Source organism: Dendrobates tinctorius, unplaced genomic scaffold (assembly GCF_039654945.1).
Source record: "Dendrobates tinctorius isolate UK_male_01 unplaced genomic scaffold, ASM3965494v1 ptg000164l, whole genome shotgun sequence".
Taxonomy (NCBI): Eukaryota; Metazoa; Chordata; class Amphibia; order Anura; family Dendrobatidae; genus Dendrobates; species Dendrobates tinctorius.
The window spans coordinates 18,537-44,036 of record NW_027361831.1 but is presented as its reverse complement, the minus strand read 5'-3'; the positions used below and the strand labels follow the sequence as shown (position 1 = coordinate 44,036).

Here is a 25,500-nt window from a genome sequence, read left to right as displayed (position 1 = left end):
TACGAGGTGTATGGAGCTGAGCCGTGTGTGTACGGAGTGGAGCCACCTGTGTAGGAGGTGTATGGAGCAAAGCCGCATATGTACAAGGTTTACGGAGAGGAGCCATGTGTGTACAAGATGTACAGAGCCTGGCCGCATGTGTATGAGGTTTATGGAGTGGAGCCATGTGTGTACTGAGTGGAGTCGTGTGTGTGCGAGGTGTACGGGCGGAGCCGTGTGTGTATGAGGCATGCAAAGCAGAACCGTGTGTGTATGAGGTATGCGGAGCCATGCGTGTACAAGGTGTATGGTGGGGAGCATTCATACCTTCCAACTGTCCCGGATCCAGCAGGACAGTCCTGATTTTGAGAGAGGGCCTGTCCCGGCCGGGAGCTTACTTTTCCTGCGGACACAGAAGTACATGGCGGAGCCCCGAGGAGTACTTTAAAATTCGCACATGATGTTCCACCGGAAGTGACGTGCTAGAAGCTGACCGGAAATTAGGTAATTTTGGGAGGAGATTGTCAAAGAACCATGGAGGCACTTCAGGGAATGCTTCAGATCCATCACCATGACCTCCTCCGACAGCGCGGACAGCAGGATCGCCTTGAAATCAGGGATGCCAGCCATGTGAGAGGATCATGATATGTCCTGCATGGGGAGGCTCAGGTGGGCATTACAATGGGATCCAGGCTGCTATAGTATCTTTAAAGAATCTTTCTTTCTCTCTCTGTTCTTTCTTTCTCTCACTCTATAATCTTTCTTTTTTGCTCTCTCTGTTCTTTCTTTCCTCTCTCTCTTCTTTCTTTCTGTTCTTTCTTTCGCTCTGTTCTTTCTTTCTTTCCCCTCTTTCTTTCTCTCTCTAATCTTTCTTTCTCTCTGTTCTTTCTTTCTCTCACTCTGTTCTTTCTTTCTTTCTCTTTATTTCTCTCTCTGTTCTTTCTTTCCCCTTTCTTTCTTTCTCTCTCTGTTCTTTATTTCTTTCCCCTCTTTCTCTCTCCCTCTTTGTTCTTTCTTTCCCCTCTTTGTTTTTTTTCTCTCTCTCTGTTCTTTTTTCTGTCCACTCTTTCTTTCTCAGTCTGTTCTTTCTTTCCCCTCTTTCTCTTTCTTTCTTTCTGTTCTTTCTTTCTCTCTCTGTTCTCTCTCTCTCTGTTCTTTCTTTCAATCTGTTCTTTCTTTCTTTTTCTTTCTTTCTCTCTCTAATCTTTCTTTCTCTCTCTGTTCTTTCTTTCCCCTCTTTCTTTCTCTGTTTTCTTTCTTTCCCCTCTTTCTTTCTCTCCCTCTGTTCTCTTTCTCGGTTCTTTCTTTCCCATCTTTCTTTCTCTCTATCTCTCTGTTCGTTCTCTCTTTCTTCCCCTCTTTCTTTCTTTCTCTCTGTTCTTTTTCTTTCCCCTCTTTCTTTCTTTCTCTCTGTTCTTTATTTCTTTCCCCTCTTTCTTTCTCTCTGTTCTTTATTTCTTTATTTATTTCCCCTTTCTTTTTTTCTATCTCTCTCTGTTCTTTCTTTCTCTCTATCTCTCTGTTCTTTCTTTCTTTCTCTCTCTCTATCTCTCTGTTCTTTCTCTTTTTCTTTCTCTCTTTCTTTCTTGCTTTCTCTCTCTCTGTTCTTTCTTTCCCCTCTTTCTTTCTCTCTGTTCTTACTTTCCACTCTCTCTCTCTCTCCCTCTCTGTTCTTTCTTTCTTTCCCCTCTTTCTTTTTTCTCTATCTGTTATTTCTTTCTCTGTTTCTTTCTTTTTTCTCTCTGTTCTCTTTCTTTCCCTGCTTTCTTTCTCTGTTCTTTCTTTCCCGTTTCTGTTTCTGTTCTTTCTTTATCTCTCCTTTCTTTCTCTCTTTCTCTCTGTTCTTTCTTTCTTTTCCCTCTTTCTTTCTCTGGGAGTGGTTGGGGCATGGACATGGGTGTGACTAGTTGTGAAATGCGGGTGGTTGGGGGCATGGCCTAAAATTTGCCACGGCGCACTGAGCGCGCCGCAACCTCTGTACCTCTTTCCCTTCTTCAAAAGTTGGGAGGTATGCACACGGGTAAGGACGTCTGGTGTAACGTCTGTTATTCACTCGAATAACGTCTGTGATTCTCTGTTTTAAGTGATTAATGTCATTGATACGTTCAATGTACACATGTTGCTTCACATAACCTCAAAAGTAAAAGTCTAAGGGCGTCAGATCCAGGGATCATGGTATACTTGTATACTTTCCTGTGACTGGTCAAAAGTGCACCATGACTTTACAGACACACTGTAGTTCTAGATTACAAGGTCACACTTTACACTCAACATGATATTCACGGCATCATCAGTCAGGTACACCCTAGACACGTTTCAATGGCCCGGAAACTTTGCCTCCAATCAATGTACCCTTCTCATGCCCTCAAATGTAGAACTCAAATGATGCATAGTTTTGAATCCAGCCAGAGGTGTATCTAGGGGGGATAGCCGGGGCATGCACCCCAGGCGCAGTCGGCAGGGGGCGCAGTCGGGCCACCTAATGCGGCGGTCCGCAGTGTCTTCAACGGCGGCGGCATTCTGCTTCCCCCCGGACTGGGAGTCGGCCGTTCTCTGTGCTGACTGTGAAGCTGACAGCCAGCGCAACAAAGAAGCTGCCGTACGCCGCCTCCCAGGGATCAATTGCACTGGCGTCTGTACAGACGTCAGTACACTTGAAACTCTGACTGCCGGATCAGAGCGATGCCAGCAGCGTGATCATGTCTTGTGATCACGCTGCTGACGTCACTCGCCAGCGCCCAGAAGGGAAGAGCATTGGTGGTAAGTATGCTCCACTGTGGAGCTGAAGAAACCACCAAATATTGAGGGAGGGGAAAGGGTGATTTGGAGTGGGGATGAGGGTACATAATGTGTGGGGAGATTTAGTGGGGATGGGAGGTTATTTAATGTCTGTGGGGGGATTTGGAGTGGGAATGGGGTCATTTAACGTGTGGGGAGATTTGGAGTGGGGATGGGGGTTATTTAATGTATGAGGGATTTAGAGTGGTGATGGGATTTGGGAGATTTGGAGTGGGGATGTGGTACTTAATGTGTGGGGAGATTTGGAGTGGGGATGGGGGGTACTTAATGTGTGGGAGGGATTTAGAGTGGGGATTGGGGTACTTTTTGTGTGGGGGGATTTGTAGTGGGGATGGGGGTGTTAGGTTGAGTCTCAGGACTGCGTATATCAGATGATTTCCAAATTAAGTAGAGCTTCGATCGGAACAAGGTGATGGACAAATGAACACAGACACAGGTATCTGAATTCAGGTTTGTCGCATAACATTTAATGAATTCGGGCTGGTTTATATCCACCGTTGTTAGGTAGGCATGTTAATTACATCATCTCACATGTTCTGAGTATATCAGAATTAGTTAGCAAATTATTGATTATAGTGAAATATCCTAACATGCATTAGTAAGCTGGTAACTAAACAGATAACTGTTTACGTATTGATATAGAAGGGTTAATGGTTTGCCTTTAAATGCCTTTAACTGCCTTTAAATCTTCAATTGCCTTTTGCTTTTCATTGCTGTGTTTATTTATTCTCATGAAACAGCAGACTATTAGTCTCCGCTTCAAGGAGACTATACTTGTTATCATATATGTTCTCAATAGTCAGCAACAACATGTTCTGGGTACATTGTAAACAAGGTATGACCCTGGGGAAGTGGTGGGGGCTACATGAGCTACATAGATTTGTTGTAAATGGTATAAAATATTGCCTTGTGTTTCATTACGTCAGATAAAGTGATTTGCCCACGGCCTGTGTGCAGTCTCTTTTGTCTCCAAGCACTTGTAAATTAAGGGCGTAAACTCCTAATTTGGCCTCACTGGTGATCTGGCATATCTGACTCTGGGTCAGAATGAAAACAGCTACAACAGTATCATCAGATGACTCTCATCTTAGGGTACCCTCACACTTGGCGATGCACCAGCGATTCCCTTTATGATATGACCTAGTAGGGATCGCTGGTGCATCGCTACGAGGTCACTGGTGAGATGTCAAACAGTCAGATCTCACCAGTGACGCAGCAACGATGCAGAACGATACAACGGTCGTTGGGACCCTGTCTCTCAGACCTGTAGTATTGAGGTCGTTCGTCGTCCCTATCAAACACAGCGATGCATGCTGGCCAGTGGGACACCAGCGATCAAAAAATGGCCCAAGACATTCGAGCACGATCTGCGACATCACAGCAGGGGCCCGATCGCCCCTACCTCTTGATGAAAGGCTTTTTTCTAGCTTTACCTGACTTGAGCTATGCCTCTAGGATCCTGTTACAAACTGTTCTTGCCATGCACTTCACCCCAGCTGCCATTTGCCTTTTGTAGATCACTTGATGTCATCCTGCGGTTGCAGAGTGACTGTCATCCCGGTCAGTGGAGTCGTTTTCACTCTGTCGGTCTGTAGCTTTGTTTTGCCCAATTTCTGCTGCTTGACCTTGATGTAATGGACTGCCGTCTTAGAAATTTTAAGAAAGGATGGAACATATGACGCTCACTGTATCCCTCTGCTAGTAAAGCCAGAATTGAGCCCTTCTTTTCCTCACTCAGGACTTTTGTTTTCAACTCCTTTGCATGGTTAAAAGTTATTTTTTCATTCCTATTACTTTTGGGATATTACTAGCACTTGTTTTGCCATCCAGCTTGTCCTGTTGCAATAGGATTGTGAACACCACAGCAAGGTTTTTTATACTTTCCTTCATTAAAAAAGATTTGGTTCAGGTGATCACATAATCAGAAGCACATTAAGTAGAAAGAAGTGTACTTTAGATGGAAGTCAACTGACACTGGAATGGAATGGCTGTCAGACATGTAGAGAAGCTGAGTTTTATAAATCTGTGCTGTGGTCTCTTAATTTTTGCTAGAGCTGTATATAACAAAACACAATACTCGCCACTCCTCCTCGCTCCCATGCTGTTTCCGGCGATGACTTTACTCCAATGTCAGGAGCTGCGCTGCAGTCTGCCTGGCACACAGCTGGTATGTGATGAAGAGGCGTCATCGTGCACCCTCTGTGTGTCAGGAGCAGAGAGGAATGATGGGAGAGGGACCGTCATCTGACACTCTCTCCTCCATTATCGCTTTCAACTGTATTGGCATCTGATGCTGATACAGTTGAATGTGGAGCGCACTGGGGGGCCGCGCTGACGCAAGGTCCCCCTGAATTCAGTTCGGCGCCACCCCCCCAGTACATATGTGATTTCCACACTTAGTCATTTACCGACGAGCTGCTCTTCCTAATGCTCTCAATGTTCTGTGAAAAACTGAGAGAAGCAGGAAGAGAAGCTCGTTGTCACTGGACCATAAGTATGAAAATCGCATATGAGTGAAGTGTCCATGTGATGACTACTGGAACCTGCAGAGCTGAATCCTGACATTGCAGCTTCTGAATTCTCACAATGAATGCACTGCACACTTTTAGGATTCTTCCTTACCGGTGGCAAGAGTACGCGGTCATATGTCAGCACAACCATGTGATTTATGTACTTCTGGCCACATTCCGACTAGACATGACCGGCCTCACTCCGTTCATTTTCACTGAGTGAGGCCACACATGTCTAGTCAGCATGTGACCGCATATATGTAAATCACCGGCATGAGAGAATCCTAACAGCGTTCAGTGAGCACTGTGAGAATTCAGAAGTCTGCAGTCACATAGAATGACTGTAGACTCAGCACAAACCTGGACAACCCCTTTAATGCTCATAACATAAATAAAACATGAGAATTAGTCAGTATCACAAATAATATTTACATCCAGGTACCTCATAGATGACGTCGTCTCTGGAGTAGTTCTCCTTTTTTTTTCTTCTTTTTGTCCAGACCCCATGATGTTTTCTCATCCACATCTCGTCTCTGTAGACTTCCATCTTCTCCGGTCTTCTGCAGCAAATCTCCACACGATGCCCTTAAAGATAGAAGTGTCATTATAATGCTCCTAAATAAAAATATCTGCAGTATACTGAGCCCCTGATTAAATAATTGCCCCTCATTATATTGTCTGCACAAAATATGACCCCATGCTGTCTCTCTTATGGTACATGCTCTTCACACTGACCTCTCCTTTCCAGACTGGGATACCTTTTGTAACGCCGGTGTGTTTGTATTTTGTTTCCCAGCGTTACTCTGCATGTCTCTGCTTTAACGCTTTGCTCCTTTCCCCCTAACTAGCAGGGATACTGTTGTCTGTTAGTCTGTTACCTTTGTGGATGCTACTCAGTTCCCTGCTCCACTGCGTAGCCGTACATGCGTGTGTGGCTCCACTGCACTGCATGACCACCCTCGTGTGCGGTCCATGGCTGCCGCTGTGGAAAGCTATCCATGGGTTTCTAGGTCCTCTGCACTGTGTATGGCTTACGTGAGTTCAGGTTTGCAGCTCTCGCCAGGTGTCCTCTGCTATGCTGATTTGTGTCTGGCTGTGCTTGGGGTGCGCATGGCCACACCTCCACTGCATTTATGAGGAATGGGTGTCTGCTAGAATTGCTGCTCCAGCCTATCGCTGTGAGGCAGCTCCTATATAAAAGTTCCCTGCCCTGTGGGGCGTTGCCAGAGCTTCGCCTTATGCCTCTGTGTCTTGCCTTGTCTGTGTGGTGTTCAGGCCCTGTCCTGCTTGCCTGCAGTTCTAGGTGAGCTGATGCCTGTCTTGCTGCCCTCCAGGAGGCAGAGTATCCTGGTCCTTGTTCCTGTCCGCCCTCCAGGAGGCAGAATATCCTGGCTCTTGTTCCTGTCCGCAATCCAGGAGGCAGAATATCCTGGCTCTTGTTCCTGTCCGCAGTCCAGGAGGCAGAATATCCTGGCCCTTATTCCTGTCTGCCCTCCAGGAGGCAGAATATCCTGGTCCCTGTTCCTGTCTGCCCTCCAGGAGGCAGAATATCCTGGCCCTTGTTCCTGTCCGCCCTCCAGGAGGCAGAATATCCTGGCCCTTGTTCCTGTCCACCCTCCAGCAGGCAGAATATCCTGGTCCCTGTGTTAATGTTAGAAGTCTTGCCCTGTACCTGTTTCCTGTTGTGTCTTGTTTCCTGAATCCTGGATCTGTTCCTGTACCTGACCCTGTCTGAACTGTGTCCTCTGTGGTAGGTTCCTGAGGTCCTTCCGTGTCTTGAACCTGTGCCCAGTAACCTGACTTTCTGTGATCTAACCTGGGTTCATCTTGGAAGTAGGAGTCCGGTGTGTCCGCTGAGTTCTGCTACTCTGTGCTCAGCTGGTTATTCGGTGCAATCCCCTCCGGGTTCCAGTCCAACCTGGCGGGGTTTGCACCAGACCGCTTGGGTTCCTTTTTAGGTCGCTACCAGATGTCCGGAGCCTGATGTCCGTGGCCTCTCGTCCAGAGCCTGATGACCGCGGCCTGATGTCCGGTGTCTGATTACCTCTTCCAGATGTGCTGTGCTTGATGTTCTCTGCCAGATGTCTGGATCCTATGCTTCCCTGCCCGATGTCTGGAGCCTGCCGATCTCTGCCAGAGATCCGGAGCCTGATGACTTTGACTTGATGTTTGGAGCTGATGTCCGCAGCCTGATGTCTGGAGCCTGTCGATCGTGATCAAATGTCCGGAGTCCGATGCCTGGGTGCTGATGCTCTATCTGAGATCCAAGTCCTGATGTCCTGCCTGAGACCTGATGTCCTCCTGGTGTCCTGATGTCCTGCCTGAGACCTGATATGCACCTGGTGCCCGGATGTCCAGATGTCCTGTGTTCCTGATGTCCAGTCTGTGTTCTTGATGTCCAGTCCGTGTTCCTGATGCCCTGTCCGTGTTCCCGATGCCCTGTCTGTGTTCCTGATGCCGTGTCCATGTTCCTGATGCCCTGCCTGTGTTCCTGATGCCATGCCTGTGTCTTGATGTCCGGTCTGTGGTTTTGGTCATCCAGCCTGTGTCTAGATGTCTGGTCCATGGTCCTGGTGGTCCAGCCTGTGTTCCAGAGTCGGTCCCGCCTGTGTTCCTGGAGAGTCTCCAGCCTTGTTTCCCGGTGACGGCTCTGCCTGGATCTAACCAGCCGATGACCTGTGTTGCCATATCAGATTTCCTGTTCCTGTCCTGCCTGTGTCCCGATGTTCTGCCCGTTCCCTGAGGTCCCGTGATGACGTCTGTCCTGGATCGGTGTCTGATGTTCTCCTGCTGAGCCTGTGCTACGCCTGAGGCCTGAGAGAGAGGCCGTCCTAGTATGCCCGAGTCAGATAACCCTGGACTGCATCAACCCGTGATGACCCTTGCCATCGTCTGACGTCTGTTCTGGGAGTGAGTCTGATGTTCTCCTGCTGAGCCAGTGCTATGCCTGAGGCCTGAGAGAGAGGCTGTCCTGATATGCCCGTGCCAGATGACCCTGGACTGCATCAACCCGTGATGACCCCTGCCATCGTCTGAAGTCTGTCTGAGGTCGGTGTCTGATGTTCCCCTGCTGAGCCTGTGCTATGCCTGAGGCCTGAGAAAGAGGCCGCCCTAGTGATGTCCTCCTCTGTTATCCTGAGCCGTGTACCCTTCCCTGATGTGCGGAACGGGGAGCCTGGCATCGTTATGTCTCATTCATGTACTATGTCTTAATACCTGAAGTTGTGCTGTTTCATGTCGTTCTGCCACCTTGTCCACATGCTCAGCTGCCACAGATCCTGCTCGCTGCCCTTCCCTAGTCTGGGTAGGTTCAGGTTACTCTATGTGGTCCAGTGGGTCCACATTCTGTCCCCACCTGGGCCGCTCGCCCCACGTCGTCGTGGTCGGTCGACAAGGAGGCGCCAGCTGGGCTGCGTTCTCGGTCGCAGTCGTGACACCTTTTCACACTGACGTCTCACACTGTGTCCTCGCTATAGAGCTCAGTCTCTTTACTGTACCTTTTCATCACACTCCCCCTCCTTGGTATACTGTCCCCTCCTGGCTATACCTTTACATGGTCCCCCATGTTACGCCCCCACTACTCAGTCTCTATTCTGTGCCCACTCACTTTTTTCCCCCTATACTGTCGCCTCACACTATTCCCCTCCCTCCTCATACTGTTTCCTATAACATCTCCCCTGTTAACCATACTGTCTCCTCATATATTTACCCCCTCACTCTCTATACTGTCTCTATACTGTCTGCTCACACATACCCCTGACTCCCCATACTGTGTCTGCACACATCCCATCACTGTCACTCCCCATACTGTGTCCACATACATTTTTCCCATCGCTACTCATACTGTATCCACATACATTTACCCGTTCACTCCCCATCCTGTCTGAACCCATCCCCCCCACTCACCATACTGTGTCTACACCCATCCCCCATACTGTTTCCTCATACATGCCCTCATACATACATACACTTCATTTTGTGTCCTCAAATCTCCCCACACACATTAAATCCCCCGTCCCCAAGCCAAATCCCCCCACACATTAAGTACCCCCATCCCCACTTTAAATCCCTCCCACACATTAAGTACCCCCATCCCCACTCCAAATCTCCCCACACATTAAGTACCCCCAACCCCACTTTAAATCCCTCCCACACATTAAGTACCCCATCCCCACTCCACCCCCACACATTAAATAACCCCCATTCCAAATCCCCACACACATTGAATAACCCCCATCCCCACTCGAAATCTCCCACACATTAAATAACCCCCCATCCCCAATCCAAATCTCCCCACATATTATGTACCCCCATCCCCACTACAAATCCCCCCACACATTAAATAACCACCCAATCCCCGCTCAATCTCCCCACACATTATGTACCCCCCCATCCACACTCCAAATCCCCCTTCCCCTTCCCTCAATCTCTGGTGGTTTCTTCAGCTCCAGAGTGGAACTCTGTCTTCCTTTTATCCCCCTCCTTGGGAATTCCCTCTAGAGTTCTTGTAACCCCGCCCCCCATGACTGTGCGGTTTTCTAGCCATAAGCTGATATTAAGTCCGTTTCTCACAGCTCTCTACTGCCATCTTGTGGCCAAACGTCAGTATTACTCCCATCTCCCCTATCTCCAGCTGTCTCCCTTCTTTCAATACAACAGTCCACCTAAGGGCCCCGTCACACATAGCGATCTCGCTAGCGAGATCGCTGCTGAGTCACAAGATCGCTGTGTGACAGCGATCATCGACCGGCCCCCCTGCCGGGTATCACTGATCTATGTGGAAAGCCCTGGACATTTTTTTGATCGTTGGTCTCCCGCTGGCCAGCACGCATCGCTGCGTGTGAAAGGCGGGAGACCAGCGATCAGCTGGTAAATAAGGTAAACGCAGGGCTTCTAAGCACCGGGCAGTGCTTAGAAACCCGATGTGTACCTTAGTTACCAGCACGCTGATGTAGGGAGCTGGTAACTATGGTACACATCGGGTTTCTAAGTGACGCACGTCCCTTAGAAACCCGATGTGTACCTTAGTTACCAGCTCCCTACACCAGCGCGCTGGTAACTAAAGTACACAGCGACGCCGCACGCTCGGCGTCGCTGGTGCTGATCGCTGGTGAAGCTGCCTGTTTGACAGCTCACCAGCGATCACATAGCGACTCACCAGCGATCCTGACACGTTGATATCGTTGTCGGGATCGCTGATGAGTCGCTATGTGTGACGGGGCCCTAAAGCACACTATCCATTACCTTCCTACTGCAGACAGGTCCCTATGTCAGTCCACTTCCCCTACACTGTGATGATTTCCCAAACAAAAAAAACAACATTAATTACATGCATCACAGATCTGGCTGCCAAGTATCAAGAAAAAAACTGAAAGTTTGACTAGAGTTGATTTTAATCATTGGGTAGAATCAGTAAATTAGAATTTCTGCCATTATAGTTTTTATCTACTGGTTTCCAGTAATTAGGATGAAGTGATTGGGGGCTGCTGCATTATAAGACCCCTCATGTTGTCCTTCCTTGTAACAGTCCATATGCCTCTCTGCCATGTGAGTGGGTGAGGGGCGCCACATTCCTCTCTTCCTTCCCCCCCTTTACTCTATAGTAAAGGAAACTTTCCAATTCACTCCTGCTCCTCCCCTTCAGCCAATTGTAAAAGGTCTTTTGAATCATTCCCTCTTTTCAGGACACATGGTAACAAGTCTCTCCCTAATGGATTCCTTATTCCATTCACAATAGCAGGTTCCACCACGCGTCTAATAGGACTATTGATTTCATCTACAAACGGCAAAATATTTCCCATCATCTCATCTTTCTCTGAAGTATGTAATTTTACATTTAAGATGGCTTATTCCCTCTACTTTGTCAGACCCCAATGCGGCAGGACCTCAGTACTCTTCCCTGAGTCCACATCTGCTAATATTCAGTTCCTTATCTACTGGTTAGATATGATTGTCACTGTCCCATTCAGGCTGGTTTCACATTAGCGTTTTATCACGCAGCGCATAGTGCGCTATTGGTCGCATGCGCAATGCTCCCCTATCTTTAACATGGCGGCGAAGGGTCTAGCGCTTGCACGCATTCATCAGTTTTCATGCACTGCGTTTTTTCCAGGTGTGCGCCCAGACACACTAGACACTAGATGTTGCATTTTTTGTTCCACCCAACCTCGTAAAAAAAGCGCAGGCGCACGTGTGCACACGGAATGCGCAAAAAAATAACATTACAGTCTATGGGATCGCATGTGTGCGAATGGACGTGCGCACGTCTGCACTTTTCAGCGCATGCGATTTTTGAGTAAACAATGTCTAGACACTTGTTTAAACCACCCCTACTCCTTTATTAATATGTGCAGTCACATCTTCCTCTGCATTCGCTAATTTAAAGTGACAATAAAAAGTAAAAAATAAAAAAATAAAATAGGTGGTCAAATTGACAATGAAGTGAAAAACTGTGATGTAAATATTGCTACAAAATTAAAACTAATGTTTATCATGAGGGATATGTAAATTATTGGGAATGTGATAAAAATATTACTGCAGTGTTGAACTTAGTCTTTATAATATGGAGATGTGTAAATTGGGATAAAAAACCATGTGAAATAGAGAATGAGAGCTCTTATAAAAAAAAATCTATATATATAAAATTGAATGTATCACCAACCAATCACGGAGCATATTTCATTTCACCAGAGCTGTTTAAAAGAAGCTGAGCTGTGATTGGTTGCTATGAGCAACAATTTTCCTTGCAACCAATCACGAAGCATCTTTCATTTCACCAGAGCTCTTTAAAATAAGCTGAGCTGTGATTGGTTGCTATGAGCAACAGTTTTCCCACTTGACAACACCTCAGCAGACACTGACCGGGTGGGAGAAATGTAGCATCCCCGGAAACATAAGCTCCCAGCCATTGTCTGCCCCCCAGAGAGGAGCAGAGAGCACTTGACACATCTTCCCTCTTAAAGGGATCTCCGGTATGGAAGTTAGGGCAAATCTCTCAGCGCTCTGATTTTGCCCCAGGGCTCTCTTAAACGGATCATTGATATGGAAGTTAGGGCAAATCCATTCAGCACTTTGGTTTTGACCCCAGGCCTCCCTTAAAGGGTTCCCCAGTATGGAATTAGGACCGTTCCACTCAGCGCTATGGTTCTGACCCCAGGGTCTCTTAAAGGGATTAGTATGGAAGTTAGCACAATTCTACTCAGCGCTCTGGTTCTGACCCCAGGGTCTCTTAAAGGGATCCCCAGTATGGAAGTTAGCGCAAATCCACTCTGTACTTTGGTACTGACCCCAGGCCTCTCTTAAAGGGATCTCCGGTATAGAAGTTGTTAGGGTAAATCCCTCAGCGCTCTGATTCTGACCCCAGGCTTCTATTAAAGGGATCATTGGTATGGAAGTCAGGGCAAATCCATCCAGCGCTCTGGTTCTGATCCCAGGCCTCTCTTAAAGGGATCCCCGGTGTGGAAGTTAGGGCAATTCCACTCAGTGTTCTGGTTCTGACCCCAGGCTCTCTTAAAGAAATCCCTGGTATGGAAGTCAGGGCAATTGCCTTCAAATGCTCTGGTACTGACCCCAGGCTTTCTTGGCGGGATCCCCGGTATGGAAGTTAGGACCGTTCCACAGCGCTCTGGTTCTGATCCCAGGCTTATGAGATGATGTGGGATATTAGGGGTAGTAGTCCGGTGGCTCTGGATGATGGGATGATGTGGGATATTAGGGGTAGTAGTCCGACGGCTCTAACGGGGTGAAGTGGGATATTAGGGGTAGTAGTCCGGTGGGCTCTGGCTGACGGGACCATGTGGGATATTGGGGGTAGTAGTCCCGTAGCTCTGACTGATGGGATATTAGTGGTAGTAGTCTGGTGGCTCTGGCTGACGGGACCATGTGGGATATTGGGGGTAGTAGTCCGGTAGCTCTGACTGATGGGATATTAGTGGTAGTAGTCTGGTGGCTCTGGCTGACGGGATGATGTGAGATATTAGGGGTAGTAGTCCGGTGGCTCTGGCTGACGGGATGATGTGGGATATTAAGGGTAGTAGTCTGGTAGCTCTGGCTGATGGGATGATGTGGGATATTATAGTGAATGTGACTATGCGGAGTGGGAGGGGCTCTACACTCGGCTATATATATATATATATATATATATATATATATATATCATAATTTGTTATAACTAACCATAGTCAGTTATTATGCATGGGCATCGCCGGGCTCTTCAGCTAGTAATAAATAAAACTAACGTTTCACTGACAATGGAGTATCAGAAAAAATAACCATTGTTGGCAGGAACCCTGTCAAACAGAGTGAAGAATAAGGGTATGTGCACACGTTGCGGATCCGCAGCGGATTTGGCCCTGCGAATCCGCAGCAGATCCGTAAGCATTGTACAGTACAATGCAAATCAATGGGACTTAAAAAACCGCAGTGCACATGCTGCAGATTTTTCCACGTGGATTTGCTGTGGTTTTAAATCTGCAGCATGTCAATTATTTCTGCAGATTTCGCAGCGGTTTGACACCAGTTCCATTGTCCAGGTGTCAAACCGCAGGGGAAAACCGCAGGACACTTTACCTGCGGTTTTACATGCAAATCTGCACGGAAAAATCCGCAGATGATTCCGCACTGTGTGCACTCACCCTAAAGCCCCCTTCACACATAGCGAGATCGCTAAAGCGTCACCAATTTTGTGATGCAACAGCGATATCTCTAGCGATCTCGCTACATGTGACACTTACCTCCGACCGGCGCTCCCACTGGCTATCGTTAATCTTGCCAGATCGTCCTGGTCCATTTCTCGTTGTCAGCTTCCTACTGGCGCCGACGAGCGACTCCATGGACACAAGAGGAGGTCGTCAGCAGAGCTGCCGTCTGACAGGTAAGTAACGTCCGCCGACCGCTGCTGCATCGCTGGTGAGATCTGCCTGTTTGTCAGCTCCCTAGCGACCATTTAGCGATGCACCAGCGATCCTGACCAGGTCGTATCGTTGTCGGGATCGCTGGTGCATCGCTAAATGTAACGGGACCTTAAAGATTGAAAAACATTAATACGTGATCACCAGAAAATTTAATTTTAAATTAATAATGGAGGGAAACATAAAATGAGTTAGGTTAATATAGAAATACTAAAACAAAATTAAATTAAATATTACCATGATGTTTTTTAACTAGGATGAATCATAGAATCATAGAATCGTAGAGTTGGAAGGGACCTCCTGGGCCATCTGGTCCAACCCCCTGCTCAAAGCAGGATTCGCTAAATCATCCCAGTCAGATGTCTGTCCAGCCTGTTTGAAGACTTCCATTGAAGGAGAACTCACCACTTCTCGTGGCAGCCTGTTCCACTCATTGATCACTCTGTCAAAACGTTTTTTCTGATATCTAATCTGTGTCTCCTCCCATTCAGTTTCATCCCATTGCTTCTAGTCTTTCCTTGTGCAAATGCGAAAAAAGATGATCCTTCTGCAATGTGACAGCCCTTGAGATGTTTGTAGACAGTTATTAAGTCTCCTTTCAGTCTTCTCTTTTGCAGGCTAAACATTCCCAAATCCTGCAACCTTTCCTCATAAGACAGGGTATGCAGACCAGTCACCATTCTGGTCACTCTTTTCTGAACTTGCTCCAGTTTGTTGATGTCTTTTTTAAAATGTGGCGCCCAAAACTGGACACAGTATTTCAGATGAGGTCTGACCAAAGAGGAGTAGAGGGCAACAATGACTTCACGTGATCTAGACTGTATGCTTCTGTTAATACATCCTAGAATTGCATTTGCCTTTTTTGCTGCTGCATCACACTGCTGACTCATATTCAGTCTGTGATCTATTGGTATACCAAAGTCTTTTCACATGTGCTGTTGCTTAGCCCTATTCCTCCCATTCTGTATATGCTTTTTTCATTTTTATTGCCCAGATGTAGTACTTTGCATTTTTCCCTGTTAAAAACCATTGTGTTAGTTGCTGCCCACTGCTCCAGTATATTTATATCTTTTTGAATCTTCTCTCTCTTCTCTAGTATTAGCTATCCCTCCTAGCTTTGTGTCATCAGCAAATTTGATCAGTTTACCCTCAATTCCTTCATCTAAATTTTTGATAAAGATGTTGAACAATACAGGGCCCAGGACAGAGCCCTGTGGTACCCCACTTGAGACATTCTTCCAACTGGATGTGCAACCATTTACGGCCACTCTTTGGGTGCGATCACTAAGCCAGTTATGAATCCACCTAACAGTTGCCTTGTCCATTCCATACTTAGTTATTTTTTCAATAAGGATTGTGTGAGATACCAACCACCTGGAACAACAATATTATGGACAATGAGGTAAGTATAATAAAATATACCATTCCCATTTCAAATTAATGGACCTAAATTCTGATAGTCCGATGGTAACATGATTTTTACAGCAGAATAAACCTCCATTTTTTTTAACCGACAGATTTCTCTTTTCCCTTTATGGAACTTTCTAATTCTGAAGCTATAGAGATGGCTTCAAAAATTCAAAATCTTCAATGCCCCAGCATCTTTACAATGTAGACGGTGAATGGATGAGGATAAAACGAATAATTGTAGCTATTATGTAGCAGGACGAATCTAAAAAAAAAAACAGACGCAGAAGGTCAAAACCTGACATAAACAACAAAAACACACGTTAAAAACAACAACAACAGGATATTGGAGGAAATGGGTAAAATGTAAAGAGTAAATATTGCTCACAGAAAGGCACTAAAACCTAAGGTTTTATTCAGTCCCCATCACTCCACTGAGACAGCCCTGACCAAAATTACTAACGACCTACTTACAGCCAATCAAATGGACAATACTCTGTACTCCTGCTTCTGGACTTGTCCTCTGCATTCGACACAGTTGACCACTGCCTCCTACTACAGATCCTCTCCTCCTTCGGCATCAAAGGTCTTGCCCTATCCTGGATCTCCTCATACCTTTCCAACCGCACATTCAGAGTCTCCCACTCCCACACCACCTCCTCATCCCACCCTCTCTCTGTTGGAGTCCCCCAAGGCTCTGTTTTAGGACCCCTACTCTTGTCAATCTATACACTTGGTCTGGGAAAACTCATAAAGTCCCACTATTCCATTACCACCTTTATGCTGATGACACTCAGATCTACCTCACTGGCCCAGATGTCATCTCTCTGCTGTCCAGAATCCCAGAGTGTCTATCAGACATATCCTCCTTCTCCTCTCGCTTCCTCAAGCTCAACGTGGACAAATCTGAACTCACCATCTTTCCTCCATCTCACAGATCTTCCTTACCCGACCTAGCTATAACAATTAATGACATCACGCTTTCCCCAGTACCGGAAGTCCGGTGCCTCGGAGTAACCTTTGACTCTGCCCTGTCCTTCAAACCGCACATCCAAGCTCTTTCTACTTCCTGTCGCCTCCAGCTCAAAAATATTTCCAGAATCCGTCCTTTCCTCAACCCTCAATCTACTAAAATGCTTGTGCATGCCATCATCATCTCCCGCCTCGACTACTGCAACATCCTTTTCTGTGGTCTCCCTGCTAACACCCTCGCAACTCTCCAGTCCATCCTTAACTCTGCTGCCTGAATAATACATCTCTCTCCTCGCTACTCCTCCGCTTCTCCCCTCTGCAAATCTCTTCACTGGCTCCCATTCCCTCAGCGTATCCAGTTCAAATTACTAATACTGACCTACAAGGCCATCTATAACCTGTCTCCCCCATATGTCTCTAAACTGATCTCCCGATACCTTCCCTCATGTAATCTCCGGTCCTCCCAAGACCTCCTTCTCTCCTCCACACTTATTCGGTCCTCACCCAACCGCCTCCAAGACTTCTCCCGAACTGCCCCTATTCTCTGGAATTCTTTGCCCCAACAAGTCCGACTATCAACCACATTTGGATCTTTCAGACGGAACCTGAAAACCCACCTCTTCAAGAAAGCCTACAGCCTGCAATGACCCTGCTACCTCCTTCTCTCTCACCACTACCGGCGATATCACCTCAACCAACACCGAAACTGCTGCAAGCCATCAACCTACTGTCTCCTTCCCCACCATCCTGTAGCATGTAAGCCCAAAAAGGCAGGGTCCTCTCTCCACTCTGTATCAGTCTGTCATTGTTAGTTTGTTTACTGTAAGTGATATCTGTAATTTGTATGTAACCCCTTCTCATGTACAGCACCATGGAATCAATGGTGCTATATAAATAAATAATAATAATAATAATAATAATAATAATAATAATAATAATAATATATGGTTCTGATTTCCTTAAGTGAGTAAATCAAGATTAGTTCATATTTTATTTTATTTTATTTATTTATTTATTTATTTATTTTTTTCCCCTCTGTAACACACTAACGGGCTCACCCCCATTTAACCCTATATTATCTACTCAGCAGTTTTGGCATCCAAATGCAAGGCAATATACATCTATGACAAGGTGAATAGTCTCAGAATACTGCTATACATCCACCACCACGTGATTTTTTCACACACCAGCAAGTAAGTACTCAGTTATATTATTTTTTCAGTTCCCAGTATAGCGCGGTGTATTTCTTTTCTTATCAGCTTTATCAATTTTACCGCACGCGGAACGGTGTAAACGCACCCCCCCAAAAGAAATTCATGAAACGCTGGTTTTTGTTCATTCTGCGTCCCAAAAATCGGAATAAAAAGCGATCAAAACATGTCACGTGCCCGAAAATGGTTCCAATGAAAACGTCAACTCGTCCCGCAAAAAATAAGACCTCACATGACTCAGTGGGTCAAAATACAGAAAAATTATAGCTCACAATATGTGGTGATGCAAAAACTATTTTTACAATAAAAAGCGTCTTTTAGCGTCTGACAGCTGCCAAATATAAAAACCGCCATAAATAGTAAATCAAACCCCCCGTTATCACCCCCTTAGTTAGGGAAAAATAATAAAATAAAAAAAATGTATTTATTTCCATTTTTCCATTACGGTTAGGGTAGGGTAGGGTTAGGGTTAGGGCTAGGGTTAGGGCTAGAGTTAGGGCTAGGGTTAGGGCTCAGATTTGGGTTAGGGGTGTGTTGGGGTTAGGGTTGGAGTTATAATTGGGGGGTTTCCACTGTTTGGGCACATCAGGTGTTCTCCAAAGGCAACATGGCGTCTGATCTCAATTCCAGCCAATTCTGCGTTGAAAAAGTCAAATGGTGCTCCTTCCCTTCCAAGCTCTGCCATGCGCCCAAACAGTGTTTTACCCCCACATGTAGGGTATCAGCCTACTCAGGACAAATTACAAAACAACTTTTGGGGTCCAATTTCTCCTGTTACCCTTAGGAAAATAAAAAATTGGGGGCAAAAATATAATTTTGGGGAAAAAAATGTTTTTTTTTATTTTCACGCCCAGGCGTTATAAACTTCTGTGAAGCACTTGGGGGTTCAAAGTGCTCTCCACACATCTAGATAAGTTCCGTGGGGGGTCTAGTTTTCAAAATGGGGTAATTTGTGGGGAGTTTCAATAGTTTAGGTACATCAGGGGCTCTCCAAACGCACATGACACCCGCAGACCAATCCATCAAAGTCTGCATTCCAAAACGTCACTGCTTCCCTTCCGAACCCCGACGTGTGTCCATACAGTAGTTTTCTCCCACATATGAGGTATCAGCGTACTCAGGACAAATTGGACAACAACTTTTGGGGTCCAATTTCTCCTGTTACCCTTGGGAAAATAAAAAAAATGGGGACTAAAAGATGATGTTTGTTGAAAAAATACGATATTTTTATTTTCACGCCCGGTCGTTATAAACTTCTGTGAAGCACTGGGGGGTTCAAAGTGCTCACCACACATCTAGATAAGTTCCGTGGGGGGTCTAGTTTCCAAAATGGGGTCACTTGTGGGGGGTTTCCACTGTTTAGGTACATCAGGGGCTCTCCAAAAGCAACATGACACCCGCAGAACATGCCATCAAAGTCTGCATTCCAAAACGTCACTACTTCCCTTCCGAGCCCCGACGTGTCCCCATACAGTAGTTTTCTCCCACATATGAGGTATCAGCGTACTCAGGACAAATTGGACAACAACTTTTGGGGTCCAATTTCTCCTGTTACGCTTGGGAGAATAAAATAATTGGAGACTAATTGATCATGTTTGTGGAAAAAATACGATTTTTTTATTTTCATGCCCGGGCATTATAAACTTCTGTGAAGCCCTTGGGGGTTCAAAGTGCTCACCACACATCTAGATAAGTTCCTCAGGGGGTCTAGTTTCCAAAATGGGGTAATTTGTGGGGGTTTCCACTGTTTAGGTACATTAGGGGCTCTCCAAAGGCAACATGACACCCGCAGACCATTCCATCAAAGTCTGCATTCTAAAACGTCACTACTTCCCTTCCGAGCCCCGGCGTGTCCCCATACAGTAGTTTTCTCCCACATATGGGGTGTCAGCGTACTCAGGACAAATTGGACAACAACTTTTGGGATCCAATTTCTCCTGTTACCCTTGGGAAAATAAAAAAAATGGGGACTAAAAGATGATGTTTGTGGAAAAAATACGATTTTTTTATTTTCACGCCCGGACGTTATAAACTTCAGTGAAGCACTGGGGGGGTTCAAAGTGCTCACCACACATCTAGATAAGTTCCTTGGGGAGTCTAGTTTCCAAAATGGTGTCATTTGTGGGGGGTTTCTACTGTTTTGGTACATCAGGGGCTTTCCTAACGCGACATGGTGTCCGATCTCAATTCTAGCCAAAAACGTCAAATGGCGCTGCTTCCCTTCCAAGCTCTGCTATGCGCCCAAATAGTCATTTACACCCACATATGGGGTATCAGCGTACTCAGGACAAATTGCACAATAACTTTTAGGGTCCTGTTACCCTTGGAAAAATAAAAATTGGGGGTGAAAAGATCATTTTTGTGGAAAAAATATGATTTTTTAATTGTACCGCTGTACGTTATAAACTTCTGTGAAGCCCTTGTGGGTTCAAAGTTCTCACCACATATCTAGATAAGTTCCTTGGGGGGTCTAGTTTCCAAAATGGGGTCACTTGGGGGGGGGTTTCCACTGTTTAGGTACATCAGGGGCTCTCCAAACGCGACATGGCGTCCGATCTGAATTCCAGCCAATTTTGCATTGAAAAAGTCAAACGGCGCTCCTTCCCTACTGAGGTCTGCCATGCGCCGAAACAGTTGTTCCCCCCCACATATCAGGTATCAGCGTACTCACGACAAATTGCACAATAACTTTTGCAGTCCAATTTCTCCTGTTACCCTTGGTAAAATAAAGAAAATTGAACCTGAAGTATTTTTTTTGTGAAAAAAAGTAAAATGTTCATTTTTTTTTAATATTCAAAAAATTCCTGTGACGCACCTAAAGGGTTAATAAACTTCTTGAATGTGGTTTTAAGCACCTTAAGGGGTGCAGTTTTTAGAATGGTGTCACTTTTGGGTATTTTCTATCATATAGACCCCTCAAAGTGGCTTCAAATGTGATGTGGTCCCTAAAAATAAAATGGTGTTGCAAAAATGAGAAATTGCTGGTCAATTTTTAACCCTTATAACTTCCTAACAAAAAAAAATGTTGGTTCCAAAATTGTGCTGATGTAAAGTAAACATGTGGGAAATGTTATGTATTAGGTTTTTTGTGTGCTGTATCGCTGTGATTTAAGGGCATAAAAATTCAAAGTTGGAAAATTGCGAAATTTTCAAAATTTTCGCCAAATTTCCGTTTTTTTCACAAATAAACGCAAGTTATTTGAATGCAATTTTACCACTAACATGAAGTACAATATGTCACGAGAAAACAATGTCAGAATCACCGGGATCCATGGAAGCGTTCCAGAGTTATGACCTCATAAAGGTACAGTGGTCAGAATTGTAAAAATTGGCCCGGGAGTTAACGTGCAAACCACCCTTGGTAGTGAAGGGGTTAAAAGAAAGAGCAACCAATGAAAACGCTAAAATATATTGCCAACAGGGACCTGGAAGTGACGTCAAAGCCGTCGCACAAAATAAACATCCAGGGTATAGATGGCGAAGACGGAAGTGACATCATTACCGTCATGCATAGCGAAGGTCCCCAGTGATGTCAGCCCCATCATCCACCGCGATAAAGGATCGCCAATCTGCCCATACATTTTAGCCTGTGTAGTTATATAACATAGAGGAAGCCACAGGATGCTCCCGCCCACAACAACCATCAATCACCGCATTACAGAAGCGTAGTTCAGCCCATACTGTACATTTTAACTCGTGCCGCCACACAGTGCAGAAAAAGCCACAGGGCACACGCACCCACAGCAACCATCGATCAATATAATAGAGTAATTACACATAGAGGAAAGAGTGTCAGATAACAAATGTATAAAAGCGGCACAATCACATTTATATTAACACTTTCTATAAGAATACCAGAACGATCAATAAGGCACACATTCACAGCCGCAATCACATTGTACATTTACTACACTTGCACATATAAACCCTGACCATAAATTAACGCATGCCAAGTCGCACCCACTGGTCTGAACTGTGGAGTCCGAGTCAAAAAGACTCAGCATACCACTGGACAGAAACAAGGGAGAGGCTGGCATGCGTACATGGTCCTCAGGTGCCTGAGAAAAGTATACCATATATAGATCTTACATAGCCAATTAATATAAGCACATAAAAAGGGAATATATATATCACAAATAATATAGAAAAATACATAATTGGCCACAGACATATCTCAAAAATAAATATACAATACATATCGCCACTGAAAGCTACAATGTAGATGAAAAACAACAATAGTAATTACAGAGAATAGTAATAATCACAAAGGCCCAACAAAATGAAGAAGGTCAGAGCAGGCGATCTGGGCACAAATTGCTGGGCGTTCATTTCTATATCATAGCATGGACAGGGAGAGGTCAGCATTATGTAGATAGGGTTCATATATATAAGCATGATCACCGAAGCCTTAAGAAGAATAAAAACAAAAATGATTTAAAAAAATGAAATAAAAAATACACATATGCAAAAGATGGAAAAAAGCCAAGAAGCAGTGTCGGATAAAAAATACATACATACAAAACCAATGAATCACAAAAAGGGGGCAAAACTTATGCCCTCATTAAGTCCATTGGGTTGTAAGGTTTTCAACGTATATATCCATCGTGATTCCAACTGGGCTAATTTTTGTGAAGTTTTACCACCACGAATTCCAGGATTGATACAATCGATACCACTAACCCGCAGGAGAGAAGAATCACAGCCGTGGGTAGACCAAAAATGGTGGGGAATGGTCTTGAGCATAGATGGATCAGTTTGGCCTAGAGCAGCAGAAATAACCAGGACATGCTCTCTTGTTCGTACCTTAAGGGGTCTGGTAGTAAGGCCCACTTAAATCAAACCACATGGGCAAGTGGCAAAATAGATCACATTGCGTGTAGTGCAAGTAATGCACTTCCCAATATTATATGTCATAGACCTATCAGAATTAAAGAATGTATTACATTTCTCAATGTTTGGACAGGCCACACATCTGCCACATGGGGCATATCCATTTCACAGCAGGAAGCCCCAGCAGGAAGCTGACGACGAGAAATGGAACCGGACATTCTCGCGCGATCAGCGATGGACAGCGGGGGAGCCGGTCGGAGGTAAGTATCACACATAGCGATATCGCTATAACGTCACAAAATCAGAGACGTTATAGCGATATCGCTATGTGTAAAACCCCCTTTAGTCTGCCCCTTCTGCATCACTATCTATTCCATCAACTGTTTAATCTATAGTAAACAAGTTTGATTTACTCCAGTTAATCACCAGCCCCGACAGAGATCCAAATCCCTCAATGAGCTGTATAGCACTTCTCAAAGATGTCTGTGGATCACTTAAGAATAACAAGATATCGTCCGCATAGAGCGCTATTTTTTCCACCGTCCCGTATTTAAATCCCGAGACCTCCTGTAGACTGTCGTATTTTCACTGCCAACGGTTCCACAGCCAAAGCAAACAAAAGAGGGGAGAGCGGACACGCCTGCCCCTGCAATTCTATAGTATGAGACAGCACCCCATTCACCCTAATTCTAGCCAAAGGTTGTGCGTACAGTAATTGGACCCATGATATAAGTTGCGGGACAAAACCCAAACGACACAGAACCTGCCATAAATACCCCCATTCTACACTGTCAAATGCCTTATGGGCATCAAACGATACGATAACCCTCTGACCAGAGTTGTCAGCGCGCAGCTGCATATTCATAAAAAGCCTTCTCAGATTAACAGCCATAGACCTTTTGGGCATAAAACCAGACTGATCTGGATGTATTAATTTAGAGATAACACCTTGGCCAGGAGCTTGACATCCCTTGTAAGCAATGAAATTGGTCTGTATGATTCTGGCATTCGTAGGTCTTTATCTTCCTTTGGTAATACCACTATTATGGCCTCTCTCATAGATGTTGGTTGTATCCCTTTACCCTTTGCCTCTTCCAACACCACTCTAAGTTTGGGTAATAGCACCTCCTCCATACCTTTAAAAATTTCCACAGGTAGCCCGTCCGCCCCTGGTGCCTTCCCCTTTGCTATTGACCCCAGCGACCTACTTAACTCCTCATCCATGATTGGTGACTCCAAACTTTCCCTGTCATCATACTCCAATCTGGGAAGTTTCACCCCCCCTCCATGAATGGACTCATGGAGATCAACATCCAACACTGTGGAGACACCATCACATGTTTCTCAACGCAGTGATTCTAGAGCAATGCCCCCATCCCTTATGGGAAATATGTAAAAATATGCAAAACACAAGCCGCGGAGACACCATCATGTTTCTCAACGCAAGCAATGACCAGCCAGGTCTTTCCCCGGGAAGGAACAACCACGGGAAGGGCAGTCTCCAATGAAGGAAACCACCTATGCCAAAACATGGTGTCCATCCACAGACAGCTGTTTCGGGGTATTGTCCCTCATCAGTGTGGAGTAGGAAACTGGCCAGTAGGAGCAATGCCTAGTAGAAGACTGTGAAAAATGTTCCTTCCCGGGGAAAGACCTGGCTAGTCATTGCTTGCGCTGAGAAACATGTGATGGTGTCTCCGCGGCTTGTGTTTTGCATATGCTTACAGGAGGAGACCAATACAAACACATCTCTTAAGGTTGGCCCACCCACAGGCTCCATCTGTTCCTGGCCCCTGGCTGCTGCCTCCATCTTACATGCTCCTGCCCCGTCCTGTGACTCAGTCTCCCCATCAGACAGCGCTTCCTCCTCTTCTTCTGGGTCGGATTCGGCTCCGGTAATCGCGCCCGCTTCCCCTGCTCCCTCTTCACGTGCAAACCTCCTCAGCTTGGTTGCCTCCTTGCGCCGCTGGCACTCAGCGTTAGCTTTTGCCGCCTCCTCCTTGGTGACCGCGCCATCTTGAATGCTGCCTCCTTCTCCCGCATCCCACTGTCTCCTCCGCATCATCTTCTCTCTCCGTGATCTTGGGTCAGTGCCCAAAGATGCCCGGACCCTTCAGCCTTCCGCTGCGGCTTAAAAAAAGGCAATTCATTTGTGGCTGTGCAGGATTAATTCAGGCTTCCCAGCGGAGGTCTCCCCTACACACCCTCAATTTTGAACTTTAGGCCCCCATCACACATAGCGATCTCGCAAGATCGCTGCTGAGTCTCAAGTTTTGTGACGCAACAGCGATCTCACCAGCGAAATCACTGTGTGTGACACTGACCAGCGACCGGCCCCCCTGCCGGGTATCGCTGATCGTCCGGGAATAGCCAGGACATTTTTTTGATCGCTGGTCTCCCGCTGGCCAGCACGCATCGCTACGTGTGACAGGCGGGAGACCAGCGATCAGCGTGCTGGTAACTAAGGTAAACGCAGGGTTTCTAAGCACCGGGCGGCGCTTAGAAACCTGATATGTACCTTAGTTACCAGCTCCCTGTATCAGTGCGCTGGTAACTACGTACACAGCGATGCCGCGCGCTCGGCGTCGCTGGTGCTGATCGCTGCTGAGATCTGTCTGTTTGACAGCTCACCAGCGATCATGTAGCGACTCACCAGTGATCCTGACAAGTTGATATCATTGTCAGGAGATCGCTGGTGAGTCGCTATGTGTGACGGGGCCCTTATTGTAAAGTATTTATATTTTCTAACCAAAATGTGTGTATGTATATATATATATGCGGGTGTCTGTCTACTTTTATCTACATTCTTTTTAATGTTAATAATAAACTTTGTTCTAACATTGTTTTATATTATCACATACTTTCATAAATAGAATCTGTGCA

The 25,500-nt window shown here is 45.8% G+C and overlaps 1 protein-coding gene across 2 annotated transcripts in view; it reads right to left on the bottom strand.

The window, feature by feature from the left end:
- Window positions 1-25,500, bottom strand: part of LOC141053009 (uncharacterized) — a 117,572-nt gene that overhangs the window by 77,745 nt on the left and 14,327 nt on the right. The window contains exon 2 of one of the 2 annotated variants that reach the window (XM_073550335.1): window positions 14,435-15,869. The gene's annotated coding sequence lies outside the window, so the exon portion shown is untranslated. Of the gene's footprint in view, window positions 1-5,730; window positions 8,817-14,434; window positions 15,870-25,500 lie in introns of those variants that run through there. The other variant, XM_073550336.1, reaches the window with a different exon arrangement.